The sequence below is a fragment of the Eulemur rufifrons genome, chromosome 19, assembly GCF_041146395.1.
Source record: "Eulemur rufifrons isolate Redbay chromosome 19, OSU_ERuf_1, whole genome shotgun sequence".
Lineage (NCBI taxonomy): Eukaryota > Metazoa > Chordata > Mammalia > Primates > Lemuridae > Eulemur > Eulemur rufifrons.
In genome coordinates, this window is record NC_091001.1 from 66,404,844 (window position 1) to 66,419,576 (window position 14,733).

At 33.5% G+C, this 14,733-nt stretch overlaps 1 protein-coding gene across 1 annotated transcript in view; it reads left to right on the plus strand.

Annotated features, from left to right (window-relative positions):
- Window positions 1–14,733, plus strand: part of WDPCP (WD repeat containing planar cell polarity effector) — a 318,395-nt gene that overhangs the window by 281,518 nt on the left and 22,144 nt on the right. The gene's annotated exons all lie outside the window — the stretch shown is intronic.

The window sequence follows — 14,733 nt, forward strand, 5'->3', positions numbered from 1 at the left end:
AAACAAACATGGACACAACAAAAAAGAAAACTACAGACTAATATCTCTGATAAACACAGACATAAAAAGTCTTCAACAAAATACTGGCAAATCAAATCCAGTAGCATATCAAAAAGATAACACAGCATGATCAAATAGGTTTTATACGAAGGATGCAAGGATAGTTCAACATATATAAATCAATAAATGTGATACATCACATAAACTGAATCAAGGACAAAAAAAAAATAATCATCTCAATAGACACAGATAAGCCACTTGATAAAATTCAGTATCCCTTCATGATAAAAACCTTCAAAAAACTAGACACAGAAGGAACATATCCCAACATGATAAAAGCTATATATGAGAAGCCCACAGCTAATATCATACTGAATGGGCAAAAGTTAAAAGCATTTCCCCTAAGAATTGAAACAAGACAAAGATGCCCTGTTTCACCACTCCTATTCAACATAATACTGGAAGTGCTAGCCAGAGTTATCAGGCAAGAGAAAGAAGTAAAAGGTATCCAAGCTAGAAAAGAGGAAGTCAAATTATCCCTGTTTGCTAATTATATGATGTTATATATAGAAAAACCTAAAGATTCCACCAAAAAAAAAAAAAACCCTCAGATTTGATAAGTGAATTCAGTAAAGTTGCAGGATACAAAATCAACATGCAAAACTCAGTAGGATTTCTGTACACCAATAATAATAAAGCTGAAAAAGAAGTCAAGAAGGCAATCCCATGAAAACAGCTACAGGCTGGGTCCAGTGGCTCACACCTGAAATTCTAGCACTTTGGAGAGACTGAGGTGGGAGGATCGCTTGAAGCCAGGAGTTCAAGACCAGCCTGGGCAACAGTAAAACCCCACCTCTACAATAACAAAACAAAAAATAATTAGCACTGCCTGTAGTCTTAGCTACTCAAGAGGCTGACTCAGGAGACTGACACAGGAGGGCCGATTGAGCCTAGAAGTTGGAGGTTGCAATGAGCTATGATGATGCCACTGTATTCTAGCCTTGGCAACAAAGCAAGACCCTGTCTGAGGAAAAATAAATAGATAAAAAAAAAACAACAACAACAACCTGGGAGTAAATTTAACCACGGAGGTGAAAGAGCTCTACAAGGACAACTACAAAACACCAATGAAAGAAACTGTATATGACACAAAGCAAATGGAAAAACATCCCATGCTCATGGATCAGCAGAATTGGTAACATTAAAGTGACTACACTGCCCAAACAAATCTAAAGATTCAATGCAATCCCTACAAAAATATGAATGTCACTTTTTACAGAATTAGAAAAAACAATTCTAAAATTGATATGGAACCAGAAAAGAGCCAGAATAACCAAAGCCATCCTGAGCAAAAAAGAATAAAGCTGGTGGCATCACATTGCTTGACTTTAAATTATATTATAAGGCTCTATAGTAACCAAAACAGCATACTGGTATCAAAATAGACACACAGATCAATGGAACAGAATAGAAAACCCAGAAATAAAGCCACATGTTTACACCCAACTGATCTTTGACAAAGCTGACAAAAACATACACTGGAGAAAGGACATCCTCTTCAATAAATGGTGTGGAAAAATTGGATTGCCTTATACAGAAGAATGAAACTGGATCCCTATTTCTCACCATATGCAAAAATCAACTCAAGATGGATTAAAGACTTAAACATAAAACCTAAAACTGTAAAAATACTAGAAGAAAATATAGGAAAAACTCTCCTGGGCATTGGTCTAGGAAGAATTTATGACTAAGACCTCAAAAGCACAGGGAACAAAAACAAAAATAGACAAATGGGACTTAAACTAAAATGCTTCTGCTCTGCAAAAGAAATAATCAACAGAGTGACAAGACAACCTGTAGAATTGGACAAAATATCTGCAAACTATTCATCTGATAGAGGATTAATATCCAGAATATATGAGGACCTCAACAACAAATAATCCCACTAAAAATGAATAGATATGAATAGACAGTTTTCAAAAGAAGACATGCAAATGGACAAAAGGTATTTGAAAAAATGCTCAACATCACTAATCATCAGAGAAATGCAAATCAAAACCACAATGAGATATCTTACCCCCATCCAAATGGCTACACTTAAAAAGACAAAAAACAACAGATATTGGCAAGTATACAGAGAAAAGGGAAGGCTTGTACACTGTTGGTGGGAATGTAAATTAGTGCAGCCTCTAAGGAAAACAGCATGGAGATTTCTCAAAGAACTAAAAATAGAACTACCATTTGATCAAGCAATTGCACTACTGAGTATCTACCCAAAGGAAAAGAAATCAATATATCAAAAAGATCCTTGCACTCACATGTTTATCACAGCACTATTCACAATAGCAAAGGCATGGGATCTGTTTAAATGTCCATCAGTGGATGAATGGATAAAGAAAATTTGGTGTATGTACACAATGGAATACTATTCAGCCACAAAAAAGAATGAAATTATTTCTTTTGCAGTAACATGGATGGAACTAGAAGTCATTATCTTAAGTCAACTGATCCAGGTACAGAAAGTCAAATATCACATGTTCTACCTTCCAAGTGGATGCTAAAAAATGTGTACACATGGATATAGAGAATAGAATAATAGACAGTGGAGACTCAAAAGAGTATATGGGGGTGGATGATGAGAAATTAGTTAATGGGCACAATGTATGCTATTTGGATGATGGGTACTCTAAAAGCTCTGACTTGACCACTACCCAGTCTATGCATGTAACAAAACTGCACACATACCCCATAAATTTGTACAAATAATAAATAAATAAATAATAAAGTCCTGTTCAGGCAGATCTTCTTTCTCCTCGATGATTTTTTTTATTCCAATAAATTTAGGGGGTGTAAGTGGTTTTTGGTAACATGAATGAATTTAGTGGCATCTGGCAACTCATCTACTGCCTCTTGGTTGCCAGAAGCTGCTTCTCTTGCTGACATTTTATAAGCCACACCTCTTTCTAAAATTATCAAATGATCCTTTGTTCACATTAAATTCCCCAGTTTTGATCCTTCACCTTCTTTCTGCTTTCAGTTGTCATATAATGACTTTACTTTTTCTCAAATCATATTAGAGTCTGTAAGCATGCCTTTCTTATAACAACCCTGCAACCACATAAAAGCTGCATTTTCGACACAAGATAAAAAGTTATTTTGCAAAAAGTGTAAGGTTTTCATGCCAGCTGGAATAGCTTAAGCAATGACTTCATGAATTTCCTTTCTTTCCCCCCCCCCCCCCCACAATGGTCCTTACGCTGGATTCATTTATCTTGATGGGCAACTGTGGCTGCAGACCTCAATATATGGTACATATCAAGCAGTTTAACTTTTTCTTGTAATATCATGACTCTTCTTTGCTTCTTGGGAACACTTCTAGCATCACTAGTGCCATTTCACATGGGTCTAATGGTGTTATTCAAGATTTATGGTATCGCACTAAGCATGATAAAAATATACAAGAACTGCAAGAGATCACTTTTTACTGTAGCACACAATTTACTGGAGAAACGAACTGCTCAGAACTGCTCACACAGAGATGATTAGTGTCACGTAGCACTTTAAGTGGATACTTGCAACACTTGAGCTCATTACAATAGCAACAGGAGGTGGCTACAAAATTATTACAGTAGGGCTGGGCATGGTGGCTCATGCCTGTAATCCCCACACTGTGGGAGGCCGAGGTGGAAGACTGCTTGAGGCCAGGAATTCAAGACCAAACTGGGCAACATAGCAAGATCTCGTCTCTACAAAAAAATTTGAAAAAATTTGCCAGGCATGGTGGCATGTGCCTGTAGTCCTAGCTACTTGGGGGGGGGGCTCAGGCAAGAGGATCACTTGAGCCCAGAAGTTTGAGGCTGCAGTCAACTATGATCATGTCATTGCACTCCGGCCTGGGCAACAGAGCAAGACCCTATCTCTAAAAAGAAAATAATTTTATTTTATTACAATACTACAGTATATACTAGTTAATTTTGTGCCGTTAAAATTTAATACTGCATCTTTACGTTTGTTTACATTTCTCCCAACTGCGAATGGTGCCATGTACAGTCTCTGTTTACATAAGTTTTGAAAAGTTTTAAATTTTTATCATAGTTTTATGTATATTTCATGCTGGTAAATAAGACAGACTAGTATCTACATAAATTTTATGTATTCATGACATACCCAACTTTTTCTTAATTTCTTAGAAATTTCTACATTATGTAGTTCATCTGAGTTTTTTCAAATTGTCACAAATCTGCAAAAAAAATTTCAATATATTTATTATAAAAATTCATGCATAAGTAGACCTGTGCATTTCAAACTCACATTGTTCAAGGGTAGACTGTAAATTGATATACTAACAATATACAATCAACAGTACATAAGGTGCCTATATCTAAACACCATTACCAACAATCTCAGATATTAAGTGACCTCCTCAAGATCATATGCCAGAGCCTAGAATAAATTTCAGATAATTATCAGTAATTATCATATTGCCTATGTATAGTTTAATAGTTTGTAAGTCTGTACTTATGAAATTCTGAATAAAAGGCCATCAGCCTTTTACTCTTCTACTAATTAAAAAAAATTCTGTGTGAGGGATGAAGAATTATCTGTGTAACAGGATTCAACTTGTACTCCCTAAACCTATTAAAATTCTTTATAAAGGAAAAAAATTCTTCCTTGTTGAGTCAAAGTTTAAAGAATAAATGCAAAGTCCTTAAATGAAAATAAAGTTAAATATCAACTCAAAAATAAGAGTAAAAAATATCCTTGAAATTTAAAGACTATTAAGTCATTTAATCAAGATTTCAACTTCATGTATTTCCTAAACCTATCACCTTTAACTATAAAATTATCAAACATTTTTGAGGAAATATATAGGAACAAACTGATAACTAGTTTGGGGGGAGTTATTTGTTTTCTGTTGTTGTTGTTTTAGAGTCAGAGTCTCACTTTGTCACCCAAGCTAGAGTGCAGTGTCACGATTTTAGTTCACTGTAACTTCAAACTGCTGGGCTCTTGTGATCCTCCTGCCTCAGGCTTCAAGTAACTGGGACTACAGGTGCATGCCACCACGTCAGGCTAAGTTTTTTTGATTTTTGTAGTGACAAGGTCTTGCTATGGTTGCCCAGGTTGGTCTCAAACTCTTAGGCTCAAGCAATCCTCCCACCTCAGCGTTCCAAAGTGCTGGAATTATAGGATAACTGGTATCTTACCACTGCATTTCAGTTGTAGAAAACCAACTGATTACCACTGAAATAAAATAAAAAGAGGTAGTGATTCTTGATATTCACTACATTTTCTGACCTGGGAACAAGCAATGAAAATTGAAATCTGATCTTATTTAATAAGATTTCTTTTCCTACCTAGTTATGCTAAAATAGACTGGTTCAAATATTTGCTTTTTCCTATAATGTTCTATGATAACATGTGGGCGCTGAAACTCAGCATATCAATACACAGTAATGATAACTGAAAATGAAACCTTTATAAAATACTTTAATCTCAATATATTTACATCTCCCCCAAAGATGAGGGTTTTTCTTTCCATTTATACACATGAACTCACATCAAAGGTCTCTAAGAGGACGAGGCAAAACCAATGTTAAGATAAATTGGCATACATAAAGTAATAGGATAACACATTATTATTAGTTGTATATTTTTCCTACTTTGCTTACTTATTTTTGTGATGAAAACAAAACTGTCAACAAAATATATGCTGGTATTTCTTACACTGAAAGGCATAACTTCCAGACATCACATCAACACTTTGAAGTAGCTGAGACCAACAGTGTGGGACCTCATAATATTTACCCTAAAAGATAAGTTGCCTATGCTCACCCTTTTGGGTCAAGGTAACAATCTTCTTTCCTGCTCTTTCTTACTTTTGATAAGCTGTTCACACTTATTGGGATCCTATTACCCCATCATTATCTTAGTCTCCTGCCTTTGTCTAGTTCTAAAAATGGAAAAATATTTTAAGAACAGCATGGAAAATACTTTATTTGTAAGGACAACAAAATGTGAGCTAAGTGAACTTGAAGCTACAAAAAGAATAATGATACCAAAAATTTTTAAGGTTTGGAATAATTCCATAATTTATATGAATATTTAATGATGAAAGTATGTGGTTTTCTCATGCTATTAGTATATCATGTATTTAAAAATCACTACTAAAAGATTTTCTTTTCAGTCTAGTGCTCTTACCAGTAAGTAGAAGTCATTAAATAAAATAGCAAGCTTATGTTACCAGTATCACTCTTCCATGTAACTTCAAGACTTTGCCAAGAGCCATCTTCATATATATTTTTTTCCTTTCCTCATAAGTAATCTTGAGTTGTAAAAGTAATACATCCCTGATCTCTTATGAGAAAACTAATAAAATTACTCCAAAATGCACTCTTTTCATTAATGTTTACTTTTTAAAAAGACAAAAATCACTAACCTTATATATAAAATGTCAAATTAGTAGATAAAAGCATAAAATATAAATGTTCAGTTCCTTTTAACATTTTTGTTGACATATATTAGTTTGCTTTCTTGGTCTATTTCTCATTGTAATTATTTTCATAAGAGTACTGGCTGAAATTCTAGTATAATATAGAACTCAAGTGAGTTCAACAGAGATTCATTCATATAACTATCCTCTAAAAACAAAGCTTTTTTTTAAACACCTAAAACCTAACACTTCTTAAAGGATTATGTTTGGGGGCTTCCTAAATTGTTTAAAAGATCAATATGAAAAATTCTTGTAAACAGTTCAGTTCTTACTGGGCCTATGTCCTTTTAACTTAAAAAGGCTTTATAATATAATTGCTCTGTAAATATCAGAATTTTCCATATCTTGTGCAATATACACAAAGAAGTCGTCAAATGGCTTATCTTGTACTTATCAACTTGTTTATTTTTATACCTCCAAAAAGCTGTATTTTTTTACAAGAACAGCTGCTACTTTGTAAATATTTTAATGGTTTCTCTTAAGTAGAGCTGTCAGTTTAACAAACAATATTACAAAAGATTTTCATTCTTCCATGTGACTGCACATCTTGAAATATGTTTTACCTTGCAAATCCTTTGGAGATTTTAGACTGGAAAGGATATCTCCTTTGAAGGAACAAAGCCAACAAATGAATAGATAGACTTAAAGAATAATGTGTAAGATCACCAGAGAAATAGTGCCATTTATTTTAGAAGACAAATAGTAACAGCAATAAGTTCTCTTAGCTCATTTCTCTTCTTTTGACTCAGGCAATTTGTTGAAATGGAACAGCACTGGCTTTGCGCCAGACATTTCAGGTATGAACCTTGATTCTTTTGCCACTTAATAGATATTGGTTTAGAGCAAGCCAATTAACCTCTTTGACCCTCAGTTTCTGTATCTGCAAATGGGGTAATGATACCTACCTTACAGGGTCATTATGAGAATTAGAGATAATATATGTAAATGACCTAACTGAATAAAGGTGGCAATTATTATTCTGTCCTACCTACCTAGCAACCAGGAATCTCCCAATCATTCTTTAGTCTTTGTCCTTTACATTTTTATTCACTCAGCTTATCTCCTCTTTCTTTTTAGTCTACTTCATGGAATTCAAAGTAAGAAATATTTTAGAGATGATCTAATTTAGCGCTTTTGTTGAACAAATGAGGAAATAGAAGCTCAGAGAGATTAAATGACTTGTCCAAGATCACAGATAGTTAAAAATGAAGATCAAAATCCTGTTCTCCTAAGTTTTTCACTGTTTCACTTCTTTCTGTGGAATGGAATTTGATAAGGCAATTCTATCCTGAGTCTGAAGGAGCATATATAAGATAAGATAGCAAAAAAGTAGTTCAAGAGACAAGAAAAGGAAAAAGATTAAAGAAAAAGGGGTAGGGAGAGCTTTTCCCTTTTGTTCTAGGGCAGGGCTCAGCACATTTTGTAAAGGACCAGACAGTAAATATTTTAGGCTTTTCAAGTCCTATAGTCTCTATCTTAGCACTCAACTCTGACACCGGAACACAAAAGCAGCCTTAGACAGTATGTGGAAAAAAAAAAACAACAACAAAAAAAAACGTGTGACTGTGTTCCAATAAAACTTTATTTGGAGATGGAAATTTTAAATTTCATATATTTTTCACATCTAAAAGATGTTTTCTTTTGATTTTTTCCAACCATTTGAAAATGTAAAAACCGTTCTTAGATTGTGAATCATACAAAACCAGATACAGTGCTGTATTTGGCCCATGGGCTGTAGTTTGATGACTTTGTTCTAGAGCAAACTCAAATGCTTCTGAGAGTATAAGTCTAATGATAGGTGGAACAGATACTCAGCCTTGGTGCCAAGTAAATAATAGGGTTTGATGGGGACTGGGATGCAGTGGAATGTGCCTACCCCACCAAAGTGGGAAATAGCCATCATGGTTTAGGAGATTGCTGCTCTTAGGAAATAGAGGCCAAATATTGCCAAATCTTCTTACTCTTCAAAAAAAAAACCAGAGCTCTGGGTTTTTATGTTAAATCTCCCAATTTCTAAGTGTTCTAAAATAATTTTTAAATGCTGAAGGTCAAACATCTATAAAAGTAATTTGGTACATGGACTACCATTTTAAAAATCTTTGTTCTAGGAAAACAAAGCAAAATTCTAGGTAATTCATGCTTTCTAGCAAGCACTTAAATTTTCTCAAGTCAGTATCTTTCAGCCCAAATCCTTACCCTATTCACCGACTGAACACAAAGTTGACTAAAATGTAATAGGTCACTCAGGCTATAATCTACTCTGTACTCCATCCTCTACCCTACTCCCACCAAAATTCTGCTACTTTGTAGTTTAAGGCATTAAACTTTAATAGATGGCACCAAAATACTAGTCATGTCCAGCACCTTCCCTGAAATTCAGTAAGCTCAATATTATATTTTGTAATTAAAACCATAAAATTATAGCTATAACCTAAGACTACCAAATTTAAAATAGTTAACATAAATTATTATTTTTTGATAACTCTTTTCTTCTGGTGACATTTCCCAAAATTACAACCACATTAAATTGCTGCTACTGTGGATCTTACCTTCATTTTATCCTCAATAAAACACAATTTAGGCATATTTACAGGTATAAAGTAGCAAAAATAAGTCCCTTCGTATCTTCCAATAACTCTTCTTCTCTACTGCTGTGTTATTACTATTTGCTTATTTCCTCTTCACTCCTCTCCCTGCCCTGCTATCAAACTGTAAGCTCATTGAGGACAGGGATTATGTCTTCTTCATCTTTATATACCCCAATCAGTAGAGCAGTCTGCACAGAGCAAACCTTCAATAAATATTTGCTTTTATAAATGAACAATCAAACCTAATATTCACATTTAAAAATGAAACCATCTGAAAACTCCATTTACTGGTAAAGATTCATACATTATCATTTTTCTTTCATGAATAGCAAAGAAAACAATTGGCTCATGTAATGGTATTATGGAAAATAAGTATGCTGATGCTACATTCTTCATCCTTAAAATAGTATTAATATATCCAAGCAGAATTTATTACAGAAAGTTGTGATAAATCTAGAAACTAGTTAAGTGGCTATAGTACTCAGGCAAATATAAAAACAAGAAAAAGGAGGAGAGTTAATTGCATTTTGCTTGCCTAGTTCCTCCCTTAGGACAGAAGGAATAGAATGAAACTTAATTCAAGCATTCTAGCTTGTCTGGGGGGTGCCTGAGGGACTGGTATCTGTCTTGCCTGGCTCAGGGCACTGATAAGAATGGCAGTGGCATAGTTTGGGTACAAGATTGGAGAACACTGAAAACAGAGGTGAGTGCATTAGCACACTGGAGCAACAACGACACTGCAGTTCTGCAAACAGGCTCCAGGGGAAGCAAGAGATTGAGGGCAGAAGAATACAACAGAAACAGAAAACTCCTGAGATGATCCAGGAAAATAAGACAGTCAAAAGCACCCAGATATACTAAAAGCAAATGCACAACCTCAAAGAAGATGCATCCCCAGAAAAAGTCTTAGAGGTTCCAGAACCTCTATCCAGGCTGATTGGTAAAAATCTTCCCCTGAACAAAATCATTCTATAAAGACTGAGAAAAGTGGCTGTTTCTTGAAATGCCCAAATCTCAACAAAAGACCACAAGGCATACAAAGAAACAGGGAACCATGGCTTGATCAAAGGAACAAAATTAAGGTCCTGAAACTGACCATAAAGAAATATAGATCTATAAGCTGCCTGAAAAAGAATTTACAATAACTGTCTTAAAGATGCTCAACAACCTAAAAGAGAACATAGAGAACTACACAAAATCAGGGAGACAATGCATGAACAAAATAAGACTATCAACAAAAATAAACTATTTTTTGAAAAACAAATGATAAACTTAAAAAATACAACTGAACTAAAAAATTCATTATGAGGATTCAACAACAGACTTAAGCAACAGAAAAATCAACAAACTTAAAGATACCACATTTGAAATTATGTAGTCTGAGGAGTAAAAAGAAAAAAATGAAGAAAGTTAATAGAACCTAAGAGATTTATGGGACACCATCAAGCAGGACAATATATGCATACAGGAGTCTTAAAAGGAGAAGAGAGAGAGAAAGGGACAAAGAACTTACTTGAAAAAAGAATGGCCACAAACTTCCTAAGTCTGAGAAAAGAAATGGACATACAAACTCAAGAAGCTCAATGAACTCCACCTTACAATAAACCTAAAGAGACCTACATACCAAGAAACCAAGACACATAATCAAACTGCTGAAAGTCAAAGAGAGAATCTTGAAAGTCACAAGAGGACAATAACACATCATATACAAGTGAGCCTAATAAGATTATCACCAGATTTCTTAGTATACAACGTGTAGGCCAAAAGGAAAGGGATGTTATAGTAATGAAAGAAAAAGCTATTGACCAAGAATACTCTATCTGGCATAACTGTCCTTCAAAAATGAAGAAATTAAGATCTTTCCAGATAAACAAAAGCTGTTTACTGAATACCACTAGACCTGCCCTACATTAAAGAGAGCCCTTCAGATTGAAACAAAAAGATGCTAGACAGCAACACAAAGTTATGTGAAAGCATAAAGTTCTCCAGTAAACATATGAACAAATATAGAATCCTATATTATTGTAATTCTGGTGCATAAATCCACTTTTAATTTTTGTATAGACTCTAAAAGAATAAAGCACACACACAAAATAACTAAATCTGTGTTAATGGTTATACACTATATGAAGATGTAATTTATGACAACACTAACATAAAGGGATGAAGAGTTGTAAAGGAGAATTTTTATATCCAACTGAAGTTAACTTGTTATTAGTCCAAAATGCTGTTATAACTTTAAGATACTTTCTGTAATTGCAATGGTAACCACAAAGAAAATATCTATACAATGCACACAAAAGGAAATGAGAATGGAATCATAGAATGTCACTACAAAAATCAATAAAACACAAAGGAAGACAGTAAGAGAAGAAATGAGGGACCCAAAAGCCCTAAGATATACAGGAAACTGGTAACAAAATGGCAATAGTAAATCCTTCCATATGAGTAATAACATTAAATGTAAACAACTGAACTCCTCAGTGAAAAGACATATTGGCAAAATGGACTTAAAAAACAGGATCCAATGATATACTGCATACAATCACTTCAGATATGACAACACATATAACACAAAAGTGAAGAATGAAAAAAGATACTTCATGCAATGGTAACCACAAGAGAGCAGAAGTACCTGTATTAGTGTCAGGCAAAACAGACTTTAAGTCAAAAACTGTCACAAGAGACTAAGAAGGGTACTATATAATAACTAAAGGGTCAATTCACCAGGAAGATATAGTAATTATAAATATTTATTCAAACATCAGAGCTCTTAAATACAAGCAAACACTAATAGAATTGAAGGAAAGCAACATAACAATAGTAGGAAACTTCAGTATCTCACTTTCAATAGTGGATAGAACCATCAGACAAAAGATCAATAAAGAAATAGAGGACTTCAACAGCACTATAGACAGACTGGACATGACAGACATACACAGAATAATCACCCAGCAACTACAGAGTACACATTCTTACCAACTGCACATAGAATATCTCCAGGATAGACCACATGAAGGCCACAAAACAAGTCTTAACAAATTTTAGATTGAAATTATAGAAAGTATCCTTTCTAACTAAAATGGAATGACACTAGAAATCAACAACAGAAGGAAAGCTCAAAAATCCACAAATACAGGAAAATTAAGCAACACATTCTTAACCAATGGGTCAAAAAAGAAATCACAAGGGAAATTAGAACCTCTTTTGGGACAAATATATAAAAGTGAAAACACAATGTACCTAAACTTGTGGAATGTAGCGAAAATAGTACTCAGAAGTTTAAGGCTGTAAGTGCTTACATTAATAAAGAAGAAAATCTCAAATCAACAACCTAACTTTACACCTTCAGAAACTAGTAAAAGAAGAACAAACTAAACTCAAAGCTGGCAAAAGGAAGAAAATAATAAATATTGGGGCAGAAATAAATGAAACAGAGAATTGAAAAACAATAGAAAAAAAATCAACAAAATTTAAGAGATTATTTTCGAAAAATATCAACAAAATTGACAAATGATTTGCTAGATTAAGAAAAAGACTCAAATAACTAACATCAGAAATGAAAGAGGGAACATAAAAACTGATACCACATAAATAAAAAGGGTTGTAAGAAAGTACTACAAACAATTATATGCCAACAAAACTGGAAAACTTACATAAATGGACAAAATCTTATAAACATATAACCTACCAAGGCTCGATCATGAAGAAATAGAAAATCTGAACAGACCTACAGCTATTAAGGAGATTGAATCAATAACCAAAACATCACACAAGGAAAAGCCCAGGACCTGATGGCTTTACTGGAAAAATTTACCAAACATTTAAAGAAGAATTAACACCAATCCTACTCAAACTCTTCCCAAAAATTGAAAAGGAAGGAGTATCCCAAATTGATTCAATAAGGCCAGTATTACCCTAATAACAAAACCAGACATAGAAAACTACAGACCAACGTTCCTGATAAATAATGATGCAAAATTCCTTAACAAAACACTAGCAAACCAAATTCAGCAACATAGTAAAAGAATTATATACCATAATCAAGTACGATTTATTCCTGGAAAGCAAGGATGGTTCAACATATGAAAATCAATGTAATATACCACATTAACAGAATGAAAGACAAGAACTACATAATCATCTCTATTGATACACAGAAAAGCATTTGACAAAATTTAACATTGTTTCATGATTTAAAAAACACACTCAACAAACTAGGATATAAGGACACTACCTCAATATAATGAAGACTATATATGAAAAGACCACTGCTAATATCATACTCAATGAGGAAAAACTGAAAACCTCTCCTCTAGGATCAGGAACGAGACAAAGATGCCTGCTCTTGCCACTTCTATTTAACATAGTACTAGAATGTCCTACTCAGAACAATTATGTAAGAGACATAAAAGGCATCCAAATCAGAAAGGAGGATGTGGAGAAATTAGAATCCTTGTACACTGTTAATGGGATAGCAAAATGGTGCAGCCACAATGAAAACGGTATATTGTTTCCTTAAAAAATTAAAAATAGAACTACTGTATAATTGGGAATCCCATTTCTGAGTACATATCCAAAAGAACTGAAAGCAGGGTCTCAAAGAGATATTTGCACATCCATATTCATAGCAGCATTCACAATATCCAGGAAGTGGAAGCAACACAAATGTCCACAGACAGATGAATAAATAAAATGTTATATATACATACAATGGAATATTGTTCAGCCTTAAAAAGAAAGAAATCCTCTCATATACTACAACATGGATAAACCTTGAACAAATTATGCTAAATGAAATAAGCCAGTCCTCAAAACACAAATACTGTATGACACCACTTATACAAAGTATCTGAAGTGATCAGATTCTCATAAACAGAAAATAAAATGTGGTTATCAAGGGCTGCAGGGAGGGGAAATATGGAATTGTTGTTTAACAGGTACAGTTTCAATTTTGCATTTTTCAGTTTCATCATTTTGCAAGATGAAACAGTTCTAGAAATCTGTTGTACGATAATGTGAATATAGTTAATACTACTGAACTGTATACTTAAAATGATTAAAATGGTAAAAATTATGTTTTTTGCCACAATTAAAAGTTTTTAAAAATACACATCCACACAGTGGTCCTACAAATTTTTTGGTTTTTAATAAAATTTATGTTTCTTATAACAAATATGTTTTTTCACTTCATTATGTTTCAAATAATTTTTTAAACAATGCCTTGTCAAAGTTGCCATTATTTCTCTATACATCTCCCTATATACTTTAAAATGCTAATGGAAATCAAGTATTGGAAAAGTTATTTTCCTTTCCTTTTCAAATTATGTGTTACATTGGAAAGATTAAAATAATCACTTCTTACAATATTCCAAGATAAAATAGTCTGTTAATTGACTAACAAGAATATTTGATTAATAAAATGTTGATAAATACACTATGAATAGGCAAGGTAAAAATTAGTTTTTCAAAATCTGAACTTGAAAACATTCATTTTTCTGCTAAGTCACAGGGGACTGGGACTACAAGATTTCCATTGTGTGCTACATACTAAATTGACAAAATAAAGAAAAAGTTCCATTGGGACATGTGAAAGTTCTGTAATCTTACTTATGAGGGAGTTAGTAGAAATTATATTTGTATTTCACTCAT